Source organism: Hyla sarda, unplaced genomic scaffold (assembly GCF_029499605.1).
Source record: "Hyla sarda isolate aHylSar1 unplaced genomic scaffold, aHylSar1.hap1 scaffold_2026, whole genome shotgun sequence".
NCBI classification, from domain to species: domain Eukaryota; kingdom Metazoa; phylum Chordata; class Amphibia; order Anura; family Hylidae; genus Hyla; species Hyla sarda.
Window position 1 is genome coordinate 40103 of NW_026608688.1, and position 17011 is coordinate 57113.

Here is a 17011-nt window from a genome sequence, read left to right on the forward strand (position 1 = left end):
CGGCTCAGCTCTGAGCGCGCGGCTAAAGGGTTAATAGCGCGCGGCGCTGCGCGCTATTAGAGGCGGGTCCCGGCTTCACTATGACGCCGGGCCCGCCGTGATATGACGCGGGGTTACTGTGTAACCCCGCGTTATATCAGAAGAGCAGGACCAAGGACGTACCGGTACGTCCTTGGTCCTTAAGGGGTTAAGGACCAGGGGGTTTTCAGTTTTTGCACTTTCGTTTTTCCTCCTTACCTTTAAAAAATCATAACCCTTTCAATTTTGCACCTAAAAATCCGTATGATGGCTTATTTTTTGCACCACCAATTCTACTTTGCAGTGACATCAGTCATTTTACCCAAAAATCTACGGCGTAATGGAAAGAAAAATCATTGAGACAAAATTGGAAAAAAAACTCAATTTTGTAAATTTTGGGTGCTTCTGTTTCTATGTAGTAAATTTTTCGGTAAAAATGACACCTTCTCTTTATTCTGTAGGTCTATATGATTAAAATGATACCCTACTTATATCGGTTTGATTTTGTCGTACTTCTGAAAAAAATAACTACGTTTAAAATTGTCATTTTCTGACCCCTATAACTTTTTTATCTTACCGCGTATGGGGCGGTATGAGGTCTCATTCTTTGGGCCGTGATCTGAAGTTTTTAGCGGTACCCTTTTTGTATTGATCGGACTTGTTGATCACTTTTTATTCATTTTTTCATGATATAAAAGTGACCAAAAATGCACTATTTTGGACTTTTGAATTTTTTTGCGCGTACGCCATTGACCGAGCGGTTTAACGGTTTGTTAACCGTTTAATTAACAATATATTTTTATAATTCGGACATTTCCGCAAGCAGCGATATTACATATGTTTAATTTTATTTACAATGTTTTTTTTTTCAAATGGGAAAAGGGGGGTGATTCAAACTTTTATTAGGGGAGGTGTTAAATGATCTTTATTCACTTTTTTTTTTTTTTTTTGCAATGTTATAGCTCCCATAGGGACCTATAACACTGCACACACTGATCTATTACAGATCACTGGTTTCTCATAGGAAACCAGTGATCGATGATTCTGCCGCTTGTCTGCTCATGCCTGGATCTCGGCATCTGTTTGCGATGCCGAGATTTCGCCGCGGCGATCCCGAACAGCTCCTTGAGCTAACCGGCATGGTTTCACTTTCACTTTAGACGCAGCGTTCAACTTTGAACGCCACGTCTAAAGGGTTAATAGCGTGCAGCGCCGCAATCACTGCCGTGTGCTATTAGCCACGGGTCACGGCCTCTAACAACCCCGGGCCCGACCCGCTATGACGTGGCCCCGCGTTATAGAAAGGGAAAGGACTCGGGACGTACCGGTACGTCCTTGGTCTTTAAGGGGTTAAGGACCAGGCCAATTTTATTTTTGCATTTTCGTTTTTTCCTTCTCTCCTTCTAAAATCCATAACTCTTTTATATTTCCATCCACAGACCCATATAAGGGCTTGTTCTTTGCGTGACCAATTGTACTTTGTAATGAAACCTCTCATTTTACCATAAAATGTACGGCGAATCAAAAAAAAAATTTTTTTTTAGGGAGGAAATTTAAGTGAAAACCAAAATTTTGCACATTTTGGAGGGGTTAGTTTTCAGTGTACAATTTACGGTAAAAATTGTGTTCTTTATTCTGTGGGTCAATATGATTAAAATGATACCCATGGCTAGATACTTTTAGATTTTTTTTAAGCGGTACAAAAATAAAAAAACTTTTTGTACAAAATCAGTAATCTATAATCGCCCTATTTTGACCACCTATAACTTTTTCATTTTTACGTATATAGGGCGGTATTTTTTTAGATACCACATTTTTTTAGATACCACATTTGCATATATAAAACTTTCAGATCATTTTTTTTTTTTTTTTTAAATAAAATGTGACAAAAAAGCAGCATTTTTGAACTTTTTTTATTTACGTTTATGCCATTCACCGTACGGGATCATTAACATAATATTTTGATAGTTCGGACATTTAAGCACATGGCAATACCAAATATATAAAAAAAATTATTTACGCCTCTTGGGGGGTAAAATGGGGAAAAAACTGACAATTTAAAATTTTATTGGGGGAGGGGATTTTTCACTTTTTTAAATTTTATTTTTAAATTTTTCAACTTTTTTTTTTTTTTTACACTTTTTATGTCCCCATAGGGGACTATCTATAGCAATCCTGTGATTGCTAATACTGTGCAATGCTATGTATAGGACACAGCACTGCTCAGTATTATCGGTGATCTTCTGCTCTGGTCTGCTCGATCTCAGACTGAGCAGAAGACCCCGGGAGACGGCCGGAGCCAGATGGGGGGACCTCTGGCCACCATGCTGGATGATCGGATCGCCGCGGCAGCGCTGCGGGCAATCCGATCATCCATTCAAAGTTCCGCACTACCGCAGATGCCGTGATCTGTATTGATCACGGCATCTGAGGGGTTAATGGCGGACATCCGCGCAATCTCGGATATCTGCCATTACGGGCGGGTCCCCGGCTGCTGCTAGCAGCCGGGACCTGCCGTGTATGACGCGAGTACCGTTCCGATGCTCGCGCTCATACACAGGACGTAAATGTACATCCTGGTGCGGGAAGTCCCGCCAAACCAGGAAGTACATTTACGTCCGTGGTCGTTAAGGGGTTAAATATAATATAAACAGGAAACGTAATATAATAATGTTTAATAAATTATTAAATGGAAATAAAATCTGTAAATGGATGCAGCTGTAATGGGTGGGTTCACACTGCACTTTTGTTTGTGTATCATGTAAATGTTTAACGCCTTTATGACCTGGGGTTTTTCAGTTTTTGCAGTTTTTTCCTCCTTACCTTTAAAAAACCGTAACGTTTTAAATTTTGCACCTAAAAATCCATTTGATGGCTTATTTTTTGCACCACCAATTCTACTCTAATCAGCCAAAAATCTACTGTGAAACGGAAAAAAAAATCATTGTGCGACAAAATTGAAGAAAAAACACCATTTTGTAACTTTTGGGGGCTTCAGTTTCTATGCAGTAAATTTTTCGGTAAAAAAATGACACTTTATCTTTATTCTGTAGGTCCATATGATTAAAATGATTCCCTATTTACATAGGTTTGATTTTGTTGTACTTATGGAAAAAATCATAACTACATTAAGGAAAATTTATACGTTTAAAATTGTAATGTTCTGACCTCTATAACTTTTTTATTTTTCCACGTACGGGGCGGTATGAGGGCTAATTTTTGCGCCCTGATCTGAAGTTTTTTATTTTTTGTAATGATCGGACTTTTTGATAGCTTTTTATTCAATTTTTCATAATTATAAAAAGTGAGCAGAAATACACTATTTTGGACTTTGGAATTTTTTTGCACGCCATTGACTGTTTAATAAAATATTTCCTCACGTGGCCATATCACATATGGTTATTTCTATTTATTTATTTATTTATTTTTTTAAAGGGAAAGGGGGGGATTCAAACTTATTAGGGAAGGGGTTAACTGATCTTCTTTTTTTTTTTTTTTTGCAATGTTATAGCTCCCATAGCCATCCTAAGCTGAACGCGCCTGCTCTCGTCAGATCGCAGACTGGTACAGATCTTAGGGCCCGGCAAGTACCGGCATGGGACACTGGCTGGGAATCCCGGGTGCCGTTGACATTTTGCTCTGTTGCCGCCTTCCGTTCCGTTCCGATTCCGAAAAGGATTTATTGATGCTTAAATGCACAGTATAAAGGGTGTGAAGCTGTCAACGGCCATCCTAAGCTGAACGCGCCTGCTCTCGTCAGATCGCAGACTGCTACCCAGCTTAGGGCCCGGTAAGTACCAGCATGGGAGACTGGCTGGGAATCCCAAATGTCGTTGACATTTTGCTCTGTTGACGCCTTCCGCTCCGATTCCGAAAAGGATTTATTGATGCTTAAATCCACAGTATACAGGGTTTGAAGCTGTCTACTGCCATCCTAAGCTGAATGCGCCTGTTTTCATCACATCGCAGACTGGTACCCAGCTTAGGGCCAGGTAAATACCAGCATGGGAGACTGGCTGGGAATCCCGGGTGCAGTTGACATTTTGCTCTGTTTCTGCTCCGATTCCGAAAAGGATTTATTGATGCTTAAATCCACAATATACAGGGTGTGAAGCTGTCAACGGCCATCCTAAGCTGAACGTGCCTGCTCTTGTCAGTTTGCAGACTGCTACCCAGCTTAGGGCCTGGTAAGTACCAGCATGGGAGACTGGCTGGGAATCCCGGGTGCAGTTGACATTTTGCTCTGTTGCCGCCTTCCGCTCTGATTCCAAAAAGGATTTATTGATGCTTAAATCCACAGTATAAAGAGCGAAAAGCTGTCAACGGCCATCCTAAGCTGAACGCGCCTGCTCTCGTCAAATCGCAGACAGCTACCCAGCTTACGGCCCAGTAAGGACTGGCTGGGAATCCCGGGTGCCGTTGACATTTAGCTCTATTGCCGCTCCGATTCCGAAAAGGATTTATTGATGCTTAAATCCACAGTACACAAGGTGTGAAGCTGTCGACGGCCATCCTAAGCTGAACGCACCTGCTCTCGTCAGATCGCAGACTGGTACAGATCTTAGGGCCCGGTAAGTTCCAGCATGGGAGACTGGCTGGGAATCCCGGGTGTAGTTGACATTTTGCTCTGTTGCCGCCTTCTGCTCTGATTCCAAAAAGGATTTATTGATGCTTAAATCCACAGTATACAAGGCGTGAAGCTGTCAACGGCCATCCTAAGCTGAACGTACCTGCTCTCCTCAGACTGCTGCCCGGCAAGTATCGGCATGGGAGACTGGCTGGCAATCCAAGGTGCCATTGACATTTTGCTCTGTTGCCGCCTTCCTCTCCGATTAATAAAAATATTTATTGATGCTTAAATCCACAGTATACAAGGCGTGAAGCTGTCAACGGCCGTCCTAAGCTGACCGTGCCTGCTCTCGTCAGATCGCAGACTGCTACCCAGCTTAGGGCCCGATAAGTACCAGCGTGGGAGACTGGCTGGGAATCCTGGGTGCAGTTGACATTTTGCTCTGTTGCCGCCTTCCGTTCCGATTCCGAAAAGGATTTATTGATGCTTAAATCAACAGTATACAGGGTGTGAAGCTGTCAACGACCATCCTAAGCTGAACGTGCCTGCTCTTGTCAATTTGCAGACTGCTACCCAGCTTAGGGCCTGGTAAGTACCAGCATGGGAGACTGGCTGGGAATCCCGAGTGCAGTTGACATTTTGCTCTGTTGGCGCCTTACTCTCCGATTAATAAAAATATTTATTGATGCTTAAATCCACAGTATACAAGGAGTGAAGCTGTCAACGGCCATCCTAAGCTGAACGCGCATGCTCTCGTCAGATCGCAGACTGGTACAGATCTTAGGGCCCGGCAAGTACCGGCATGGGACACTGGCTGGGAATCCCGGGTGCAGTTGACATTTTGTTCTGTTGCCGCCTTCCGTTCCGATTCCGAAAAGGATTGATTTATGCTTAAATGCACAGTATAAAGGGCGAAAAGCTGTCAACGGCCATCCTAAGCTGAACGCGCCTGCTCTCTTCAGATCGCAGACTGCTACCCAGCTTAGGGCCCAGTAAGTACCGGCATGGGAGACCGGGTGGGAATCCCGGGTGCCGTTGACATTTTGCTCTATTGCCGCTCCGATTCCGAAAAGGATTTATTGATGCTTAAATCCACAGTACACAAGGTGTGAAGCTGTCGACGGCCATCCTAAGCTGAACGCGCCTGCTCTCGTCAGATCGCGGACTGGTACAGATCTTAGGGCCCGGTAAGTACCGGCATGGGACACTGGCTGGGAATCCCGGGTGCCGTTGACATTTTACTCTGTTGCCGCCTTCCGTTCCGTTCCGATTCCGAAAAGGATTTATTGATGCTTAAATGCACAGTATAAAGGGTGTGAAGCTGTCAACGGCCATCCTAAGCTGAACGCGCCTGCTCTCGTCAGATCGCAGACTGCTACCCAGCTTAGGGCCCGGTAAGTACCAGCATTAGAGACTGGCTGGGAATCCCAGGTGTCGTTGACATTTTGCTCTATTGACGCCTTCCGCTCCGATTCCGAAAAGGATTTATTGATGCTTAAATCCACAGTATACAGGGTTTGAAGCTGTCTACGGCCATCCTAAGCTGAATGCGCCTGTTTTCATCACATCGCAGACTGGTACCCAGCTTAGGGCCAGGTAAATACCAGCATGGGAGACTGGCTGGGAATCCCGGATGCAGTTGACATTTTGCTCTGTTTCTGCTCTGATTCCGAAAAGGATTTATTGATGCTTAAATCCACAATATACAGGGTGTGAAGCTGTCAACGGCCATCCTAAGCTGAACGTGTCTGCTCTTGTCAGTTTGCAGACTGCTACCCAGCTTAGGGCCTGGTAAGTACCAGCATGGGAGACTGGCTGGGAATCCCGGGTGCAGTTGACATTTTGCTCTGTTGCCGCCTTCCGCTCTGATTCCAAAAAGGATTTATTGATGCTTAAATCCACAGTATAAAGAGCGAAAAGCTGTCAACGGCCATCCTAAGCTGAACGCGCCTGCTCTCATCAGATCGCAGACAGCTACCCAGCTTACGGCCCAGTAAGTACCGGCATGGGAGACTGGCTGGGAATCCCGGGTGCCGTTGACATTTTGCTCTATTGCCGCTCCGATTCCGAAAAGGATTTATTGATGCTTAAATCCACAGTACACAAGGTGTGAAGCTGTCGACGGCCATCCTAAGCTGAACGCGCCTGCTCTCGTCAGATCGCAGACTGGTACAGATCTTAGGGCCCGGTAAGTACCGACATGGGACACTGGCTGGGAATCCCGGGTGCCGTTGACATTTTGCTCTGTTGCCGCCTTCCGTTCCGTTCCGATTCCGAAAAGGATTTATTGATGCTTAAATGCACAGTATAAAGGGTGTGAAGCTGTCAACGGCCATCCTAAGCTGAACGCGCCTGCTCTCGTCAGATCGCAGACTGCTACCCAGCTTAGGGCCCGGTAAGTACCAGCTTGGGAGACTGGCTGGGAATCCCAGGTGTCATTGACATTTTGCTCTGTTGACGCCTTCCGCTCCGATTCCGAAAAGGATTTATTGATGCTTAAATCCACAGTATACAGGGTTTGAAGCTGTCTACGGCCATCCTAAGCTGAATGCGCCTGTTTTCATCACATCGCAGACTGGTACCCAGCTTAGGGCCAGGTAAATACCAGCATGGGAGACTGGCTGGGAATCCCGGGTGCAGTTGACATTTTGCTCTGTTTCTGCTCCGATTCCGAAAAGGATTTATTGATGCTTAAATCCACAATATACATGGTGTGAAGCAGTCAACGGCCATCCTAAGCTGAACGTGCCTGCTCTTGTCAGTTTGCAGACTGCTACCCAGCTTAGGGCCCGGTAAGTACCGGCATGGGAGACTTGCTGGGAATCCCGGGTGCAGTTGACATTTTGCTCTGTTGCTGCCTTCCTCTCCGATTAATAAAAATATTTATTGATGCTTGAATCCACAGTATACAAGGAGTGAAGCTGTCAACGGCCATCCTAAGCTGAACGCGTCTGCTCTCGTCAGATCGCAGACTGTTACCCAGCTTAGGGCCCGGAAAGCACCGGCATGGGAGACAGGCTGGGAATCCCGGGTGCAGTTGACATTTTGCTCTGTTGCCGCCTTCTGCTCCGATTCCGAAAGGGATTTATTGATGCTTAAATCCACAGTATTCAAGGCTTGAAGCTAACAACGGCCATCCTAAGCTGAACACGCCTACTCTTGTCAGATTGCAAATTGCTACTCAGCTTTGGAACCGGTAAGTTCCAGCATGGGAGACGGGCTGGGAATCCCGGGTGTAGTTGACATTTTGCTCTGTTGCCGCCTTCCGTTCCGATTCCAAAAAGGATTTATTGATGCTTAAATCCACAGTATACAAGGCGTGAAGCTGTCAACGGCCATCCTAAGCTGAACGTACCTGCTCTCCTCAGATCGCAGTCTGCTACCCAGCTTAGGGCCCGGTAAGTACCGGCATGGGAGACTGGCTTGTAATCCCGGGTGCCGTTGACATTTTGCTCTGTTGCCGCCTTCCGCTCCGATTCCGAAAAGGATTTATTGATGCTTAAATTCACATTTTAAAGGGTGTGATGCTGTTAACGGCCATCCTAAGTTGAACGTGCCTGCTCTCGTCAGATCGGAGCAGAAGGCGGCAACAGAGCAAAATGTCCCTTAGGGCCCGGTAAGTACCAGCATGGGAGACTGACTGGGAAACCCGGGTGCAGTAGACATTTTGCTCTGTTGCCGCCTTCCCTTCCGTTCCGATTTCGAAAAAGAATTATTGATGCTTAAATCCACAGTATGCAAGGCGTGAAGTTGTCAACGGCCATCCTAAGCTGAACGTGCCTGCTCTCCTCAGATCGCAGACTGCTGCCCGGCAAGTACCGGCATCGGAGACTGGCTGGCAATCCAAGGTGCCATTGACATTTTGCTCTGTTGCCGCCTTCCTCTCCGATTAATAAAAATATTTATTGATGCTTAAATCCACAGTATACAAGGCGTGAAGCTGTCAACGGTCATCCTAAGCTGAACGCGCATGCTCTCGTCAGATCGCAGACTGCTACCCTGCTTAGGGCCCGGTAAGTACCGGCATGGGAGACTTGCTGGGAATCCCGGGTGCAGTTGACATTTTGCTCTGTTGCCGCCTTCCGTTCCGTTCCGATTCCGAAAAGGATTTATTGATGCTTAAATGCACAGTATAAAGGGCAAGAAGCTGTCAACAGCCTTCCTAAGCTGAACGCGCCTGCTCTTGTCAGATCGCAGACTGCTACCAAGCTTAGGGCCCAGTAAGTAACGGCATGGGAGACTGGCTGGGAATCCCGGGTGCCGTTGACATTTTGCTCTATTGACGCCTTTTGCTCCAATTCCGAAAAGGATTTATTGATGCTTAAATCCACAGTATAGAAGGTGTGAAGCTGTCGACGGCCATCCTAAGCTGAACGCGCCTGCTCTCGTCAGATCGCAGACTGGTACAGATCTTAGGGCCCGGTAAGTACCGGCATGGAACACTGGCTGGGAATCCCGGGTGCCGTTGACATTTTGCTCTGTTGCTGCCTTCCGTTCCAATTCCGAAAAGGATTTATTGATGCTTAAATGCACAGTATAAAGGGCGTGAAGCTGTCAATGGCAATCCTAAGCTGAACGCGCCTGCTCTCGTCAGATCGCAGACTGCTATCCAGCTTAGGGCTTGGTAAGTACCAGCATGGGAGACTGGCTGGGAATCCCGGGTGCAGTTGACATTTTGCTCAGTTGCTGCCTTCCGCTCCGATTCTGAAAAGATTTATTGATGCTTAAATCCACAGTACAAAGGGTTTAAAGGGTGTGAAGCTGTTAACGGCCATCTTAAACTGATCGCGAATGCTCTCGTCAGATTGCAAATTGCTACTCAGCTTAGGGCCTGGTGAGTACCAGCATGGGAGACTGGCTGGGAATCTCAGGTGCCGTTGACATTTTGCTCTGTTGCTGCCTTCCGTTCCAATTCCGAAAATGATTTATTGATGCTTAAATCCACAGTATACAAGGTGTGAAGCTGTCAAAGGCCATCCTAAGCTGAACGCGCCTGCTCCCGTAAAATCGCAGACTGCTACCCAGCTTCGGGCCTGGTAAGTACCAGCGTGGGAGACTGGCTGGGAATCCCGGGTGCAGTTGACATTTTGCTCTGTTGCCGCCTTCCGCTCCGATTCCGAAAAGGATTTATTGATGCTTAAATCCACAGTGTACAAGGCGTGAAGCTGTCAATGGCCATCCTAAGCTGAACGTACCTGCTCTCCTCAGATCACAGACTGCTGCCCGGCAAGTACCGGCATGGGAGACTGTCTCTCAATCCAAGGTGCCATTGACATTTTGCTCTGTTGCCGCCTTCCTCTCCGATTAATAAAAATATTTATTGATGCTTAAATCCACAGTTTACAAGGCGTGAATCTGTCAACGGCCATCCTAAGCTGAACGCGCATGCTCTCGTCAGATCGCAGACTGGTACAGATCTTAGGGCCCGGTAAGTACCCGCATGGGACACTGGCTGGGAATCCCAGGTGCAGTTGACATTTTGCTTAGTTGCCGCCTTCCGTTCCGATTCCGAAAAGGATTGATTGATGCTTAAATGCACAGTATAAAGGGCAATAAGCTGTCAACGGCCATCCTAAGCTGAACGCGCCTTCTCTCGTCAGATCGCAGACTGCTACCCAGTTTAGGGCCCGGTAAGTACCGGCATGGGAGACTGGCTGGGAATCCCGGGTGCCATTGACATTTTGCTCTATTTCCGCTCCGATTCCGAAAAGGATTTATTGATGCTTAAATCCACAGTATACAAGGTGTGAAGCTGTCGACGGCCATCCTAAGCTGAACGCGCCTGCTCTCGTCAGATCGCAGACTGGTACAGATATTAGGGCCCGGTAAGTATCGGCATGGGACACTGGCTGGGAATCCCGGGTGCCGTTGACATTTTGCTCTGTTGCCGCCTTCCGTACGGTTCCGGTTCCGGTTCCGGTTCCGGTTCCGATTCCAAAAAGGATTTATTGATGCTTAAATCCACAGTATACAAGGTGTGAAGCTGTCAACGGCCATCCTAAGCTGAACGCGCCTGCTCTCGTCAGATCGCAGACTGCTACTCAGCTTAGGGCCCGGTAAGTACCAGCATGGGAGACTGGCTGGGAATCCCAGGTGTCGTTGAGATTTTGCTCTGTTGACGCCTTCCGCTCCGATTCCGAAAAGGATTTATTGATGCTTATTCCAAAGTATACAGGGTTTGAAGCTGTCTACGGCCATCCTAAGCTGAATGCGCCTGTTTTCATCACATCGCAAACTGGTACCCAGCTTAGGGCCAGGTAAATACGAGCATGGGAGACTGGCTGGGAATCCCGGGTGCAGTTGACATTTTGCTCTGTTTCTGCTCCGATTCCGAAAAGGATTTATTGATGCTTAAATCCACAGTATACAGGGTGTGAAGCTGTCAACGGCCATCCTAAGCTGAACGTGCCTGCTCTTGTCAGTTTGCAGACTGCTACCCAGCTTAGGGCCTGGTAAGTACCGGCATGGGAGACTGGCTGGGAATCCCGGATGCAGTTGACATTTTGCTCTGTTGCCGCCTTCCTCTCCGATTAATAAAAATATTTATTGATGCTTAAATCCACAGTATACAAGGAGCGAAGCTGTCAACGGCCATCCTAAGCTGAACACGCCTGCTCTCCTCAGATCGCAGACTGCCACCCAGCCCAGGGCCCGGCAAGCACCGGCATGGGAGACTGGCTGGGAATCACGGGTGCAGTTGACATTTTGCTCTGTTGCCGCCTTCCGTCTCGATTCCGAAAAGGAGTTATTGATGCTTAAATGCACAGTATAAAGGGCAAGAAGCTGTCAATGGCCATCCTATGCTGGACGCGCCTGCTCTGGTCAGATCGCAGTCTGCTACCCAGCTTAGAGCCCGGTAAGTACCGGCATGGGAGACTGGCTTGGAATCCTGGGTGCCGTTGACATTTTACTCTGTTGCCGCCTTCCGCTCCGATTCCGAGAAGCATTTATTGATGCTTAAATTCACAGTATAAAGGGTGTGATGCTGTTAACGGCCATCCTAAGCTGAACGTGCCTGCTCTCGTCAGTTTGCAGACTGCTACCTAGCTTAGGGCCTGCTAAGTACCGGCATGGGAGACTGGCTGGGAATCGGCATTTCGCTCTGTTGCCGCCTTTCGCTTTGATTCCAAAAAGGATTTATTGATGCTTAAATCCACAGTATGCAAGGCGTGAAGATGTCAACGGCCATTCTAAGCTGAACGTGCCTGCTCTCCTCAGAACGCAGACTGCTGCCCGGCATGGGAGACTGGCTGGCAATCCAAGGTGCCATTGACATTTTGCTCTGTTGTCGCCTTCCTCTCCGATTAATAAAAATATTTATTGATGCTTAAATCCACAGTATACAAGGCGTGAAGCTGTCAACGGCCATCCTAAGCTGAACGCGCATGCTCTCGTCAGATCGCAGACTGCTACCCAGCTTAGGGCCCGGTAAGTACCAGCATGGGAGACTGGCTGGGAATCCCAGGTGTCGTTGACATTTTGCTCTGTTGACGCCTTCCGCTCCGATTCCGAAAAGGATTTATTGATGCTTAAATCCACAGTATACAGGGTTTGTAGCTGTCTACGGCCATCCTAAGCTGAATGTGCCTGTTTTCATCACATCGCAGACTGGTACCCAGCTTAGGGCCAGGTAAATACCAGCATGGGAGACTGGCTGGGAATCCCGGGTACAGTTGACATTTTGCTCTGTTTCTGCTCCGATTCCGAAAAGGATTTATTGATGCTTAAATCCACAATATACAGGGTGTGAAGCTGTCAACGGCCATCCTAAGCTGAATGTGCCTGCTCTTGTCAGTTTGCAGACTGCTAACCATCTTAGGGCCTGGTAAGTACCAGCATGGTAGACTGGCTAGGAATCCTGGGTGCAGTTGACATTTTGCTCTGTTGCCGCCTTCCGCTCCGATTCCGAAAAGGATTTATTGATGCTTAAATGCACAGTATAAAGGGTGAGAAGCTGTCAACGGCCATCCTAAACTGAACGGGCCTGCTCTCGTGAGATCGCAAATTGCTACTCAGCTTTGGAACTGGTAAGTTCCAGCATGGGAGACTGGCTGGGAATCCCGGGAGTAGTTGACATTTTGCTCTGTTGCCGCCTTCCTCTCTGATTCCAAAAAGGATTTATTGATGCTTAAATCCACAGTATACAAGGCGTGAAGCTGTCAACGGCCATCCTAAGCTGAATGTACCTGCTCTCCTCAGATCGCAGACTGCTGCCCGGCAAGTACCAGCATGGGAGACTGGCTGGCAATCCAAGGTACCATTGACATTTTGCTCTGTTGCCGCCTTCCTCTCCGATTAATAAAAATATTTATTGATGCTTAAATCCACAGTATACAAGGCGTGAAGCTGTCGTCAACGACCATCCTAAGCTGAACGTGCCTGCTCTTGTCAGTTTGCAGACTGCTAACCATCTTAGGGCCTGGTAAGTACCAGCATGGTAGACTGGCTGGGAATCCCGGGTGCCGTTGACATTTTGCTCTGTTGCTGCCTTCCGTTCCGATTCCGAAAAGGATTTATTGATGCTTAAATGCACAGTATAAAGGGCAAGAAGCTGTCAACGGCCATCCTAAGCTGAACGCGCCTTCTCTCGTCAGATCGCAGACTGGTACAGATCTTAGGGCCCGGTAAGTACCGGCATGGGAGACTGGCTGGGAATCCCGGGTGCAATTGACATTTTGCTCTGTTGACGCCTTCCGCTCCGATTCCGAAAAGGATTTATTGATGCTTAAATCCACAGTATACAGGGTTTGAAGCTGTCTACGGCCATCCTAAGCTGAATGCGCCTGTTTTCATCACATCGCAGACTGGTACCCAGCTTAGGGCCAGGTAAATACCAGCATGGGAGACTGGCTGGGAATCCCGGGTGCAGTTGACATTTTGCTCTGTTTCTGCTCCGATTCCGAAAAGGATTTATTGATGCTTAAATCCACAATATACACGGTGTGAAGCTGTCAACGGCCATCCTAAGCTGAACGTGCCTGCTTTTGTCAGTTTGCAGACTGCTACCCAGCTTAGGGCCTGGTAAATACCGGCATGGGAGACTGGCTGGGAATCCTGGGTGCAGTTGACATTTTGCTCTGTTGCCGCCTTCCTCTCCGATTAATAAAAATATTTAATGATGCTTAAATCCACAGTATACAAGGAGTGAAGCTGTCAACGGCCATCCTAAGCTGAACGCGCCTGCTCTCGTCAGATAGCATACTGCTACCCAGCTTAGGGCCCGGAAAGTGCCGGCATGGGAGACAGGATGGGAATCCCGGGTGCAGTCGACATTTTGTTCTGTTGCCGCCTTCTGCTCGGATTCTGAAAAGGATTTCTTGATGCTTAAATCCACAGTTTACAAGGCTTGAAGCTATCAACGGCCATCCTAAGCTGAACACGCCTGCTCCCGTCAGATTGCAGACTGCTAACCAGCTTAGGGCCTGGTAAGTACCAGCATGGGAGACTGGCTGGGAATCCCGGGTGCAGTTGACATATTGCTCTGTTGCCGCCTTACGCTCAGATTCCGAAAATAATTTATTGATGCTTAAATGCACAGTATAAAGGGTGAGAAGCTGTCAATGGCCATCCTAAACTGAACGCGCCTGCTCTCGTCAGATCGCAAATTGCTGCTCAACTTTGGAACCGGTAAGTTCCAGCATGGGAGACTGGCTGGGAATCCCGGGTGTATTTGACATTTTGCTCTGTTGCCGCCTTCTGCTCTGATTCCAAAAAGGATTTATTGATGCTTAAATCCACAGTATACAAGGTGTGAAGCTGTCGACGGCCATCCTAAGCTGAATGCACCTGCGCTCGTCAGATCGCAGACTGGTACAGATCTTAGGGCCCGGTAAGTACCGGCATGGGAAACTGGCTGGATATCCCGGGTGCCGTTGACATTTTGCTCTGTTGCCGCCTTCCGTTCCGTTCCGTTCCGAAAAGGATTTATTGATGCTTAAATGCACAGTATAAAGGGTGTGAAGCTGTCAACGGCCATCCTAAGCTGAACGCGCCTGCTCTCGTCAGATCGCAGACTGGTACAGATCTTAGGGCCCGGTAAGTACCGGCATGGGAGACTGGCTGGGAATCCCGGGTGCAGTTGACATTTTGCTCTCTTGACGCCTTCCGCTCCGATTCCGAAAAGGATTTATTGATGCTTAAATCCACAGTATACAGGGTTTGAAGCTGTCTACGGCCATCCTAAGCTGAATGCGCCTGTTTTCATCACATCGCAGACTGGTACCCAGCTTAGGGCCAGATAAATACCAGCATGGGAGACTGGCTTGGAATCCCGGGTGCCGTTGACATTTTGCTCTGTTGCCGCCTTCCGCTCCGATTCGGAAAAGGATTTATTGATGCTTAAATTCACATTTTAAAGGGTGTGATGCTGTTAACGGCCATCCTAAGTTGAACGTGCCTGCTCTCGTCAGATCGGAGCAGAAGGCGGCAACAGAGCAAAATGTCCCTTAGGGCCCGGTAAGTACCAGCATGGGAGACTGGCTGGGAAACCCGGGTGCAGTAGACATTTTGCTCTGTTGCCGCCTTCCCTTCCGTTCCGATTTCGAAAAAGAATTATTGATGCTTAAATACACAGTATAAAGTGTGTGGAGTTGTCAATGGCCATCCTAAGCTGAACGTGCCTGCTCTCATCAGTTTGCAGACTGCTACCCAGCTCAGGGCCTGGTAAGTACCGGCATGGGAGACTGGCTGGGAATCGGCATTTCGCTCTGTTGCCGCATTTCGCTTTGATTCCAAAAAGGATTTATTGATGCTTAAATCCACAGTATGCAAGGCGTGAAGATGTCAACGGGCATCCTAAGCTGAACGTGCCTGCTCTCCTCAGAACGCAGACTGCTGCCCGGCATGTACCAGCATGGGAGACTGGCTGGCAATCCAAGGTGCCATTGACATTTTGCTCTGTTGCCGCCTTCCTCTCCGATTAATAAAAATATTTATTGATGCTTAAATCCACAGTATACAAGGCGTGAAGCTGTCAACGGCCATCCTAAGCTGAACGCGCATGCTCTCGTCAGATCGCAGACTGCTACCCAGCTTAGGGCCCGGTAAGTACCGGCATGGGAGACTTGCTGGGAATCCCGGGTGCAGTTGACATTTTGCTCTGTTGCCGCCTTCCGCTCTGATTCCAAAAAGGATTTATTGATGCTTAAATCCACAGTATACTAGGCGTGAAGCTGTCAACGGCCATCCTAAGCTGAACGTGCCTGCTCTCCTCAGATCGCAGACTGCTGCCTGGCAAGTACCAGCATGGGAGACTGGCTGGCAATCCAAGGTGCCATTGACATTTTGCTCTGTTGCCGCCTTCCTCTCCGATTAATAAAAATATTTATTGATGCTTAAATCCACAGTATACAAGGCGTGAATCTGTCAACGGCCATCCTAAGCTGGACGCGCATGCTCTCGTCAGATCGCAGACTGGTACAGATCTTAGGGCCCGGTAAGTACCGGCATGGGACACTGGCTGGGAATCCCGGGTGCAGTTCACATTTTGTTCTGTTGCCGCCTTCCGTTCCGATTCCGAAAAGGATTGATTTATGCTTAAATGCACAGTATAAAGGGCGGAAAGCTGTCAACGGCCATCCTAAGCTGAACGCGCCTGCTCTTGTCAGATCGCAGACTGCTACCCAGCTTAGGGCCTGGTAAGTACCGACATGGGAGACTGGCTGGGAATCCCGGGTGCCGTTGACATTTTGCTCTATTTCCGCTCCGATTCCGAAAAGGATTTATTGATGCTTAAATCCACAGTATACAAGGTGTGAAGCTGTCGACGGCCATCCTAAGCTGAACGAGCCTGCGCTCGTCAGATCGCAGACTGGTACAGATCTTAGGGCCCGGTAAGTACCGGCATGGGACACTGGCTGGGAATCCCGGGTGCCGTTGACATTTTGCTCTGTTGCCGCCTTCCGTTCCGTTCCGATTCCGAAAAGGATTTATTGATGCTTAAATGCACAGTATAAAGGGTGTGAATCTGTCAACGGCCTTCCTAAGCTGAACGCGCCTGCTCTCGTCAGATCGCAGACTGGTACAGATCTTAGGGCCCGGTAAGTACCGGCATGGGAGACTGGCTGGGAATCCCGGGTGCAGTTGACATTTTGCTCTGTTGACGCCTTCCGCTCCGATTCCGAAAAGGATTTATTGATGCTTAACCCCTTAAGGACCGGAGGTTTTTCCGTTTTTGCATTTTCGTTTTTTGCTCCTTGCCTTTAAAAAATCATAACTCTTTCAAATTTACACCTAAAAATCCATATGATGGCTTATTTTTTGCGCCACCAATTCTACTTTGTAATGACATTAGTCATTTTGCCCAAAAATCTATGGTGAAGCGGGAAAAAAAATCATTGTGCGACAAAATTGAAAAAAAAACGCTGTTTTGTAACTTTTGGGGGCTTCCGTTTCTACGTAGTACATTTTTCGGTAAAAATGACA

The 17011-nt window shown here is 47.8% G+C and overlaps 5 pseudogenes; all 5 read left to right on the forward strand.

Annotated features, from left to right (window-relative positions):
* The first annotated feature begins 5509 nt into the window (after nt 1-5509).
* LOC130317792 (5S ribosomal RNA) lies at nt 5510-5629 on the forward strand (annotated as a pseudogene).
* Nucleotides 5630-6510: 881 nt separating this feature from the next.
* Nucleotides 6511-6630, forward strand: LOC130317790 (5S ribosomal RNA; annotated as a pseudogene).
* Nucleotides 6631-10573: 3943 nt separating this feature from the next.
* On the forward strand, nt 10574-10693 carry LOC130317795 (5S ribosomal RNA; annotated as a pseudogene).
* A 3249-nt stretch (nt 10694-13942) lies between these two features.
* Nucleotides 13943-14062, forward strand: LOC130317793 (5S ribosomal RNA; annotated as a pseudogene).
* Nucleotides 14063-16153: 2091 nt separating this feature from the next.
* On the forward strand, nt 16154-16273 carry LOC130317794 (5S ribosomal RNA; annotated as a pseudogene).
* The last annotated feature ends 738 nt before the right edge of the window (nt 16274-17011 follow it).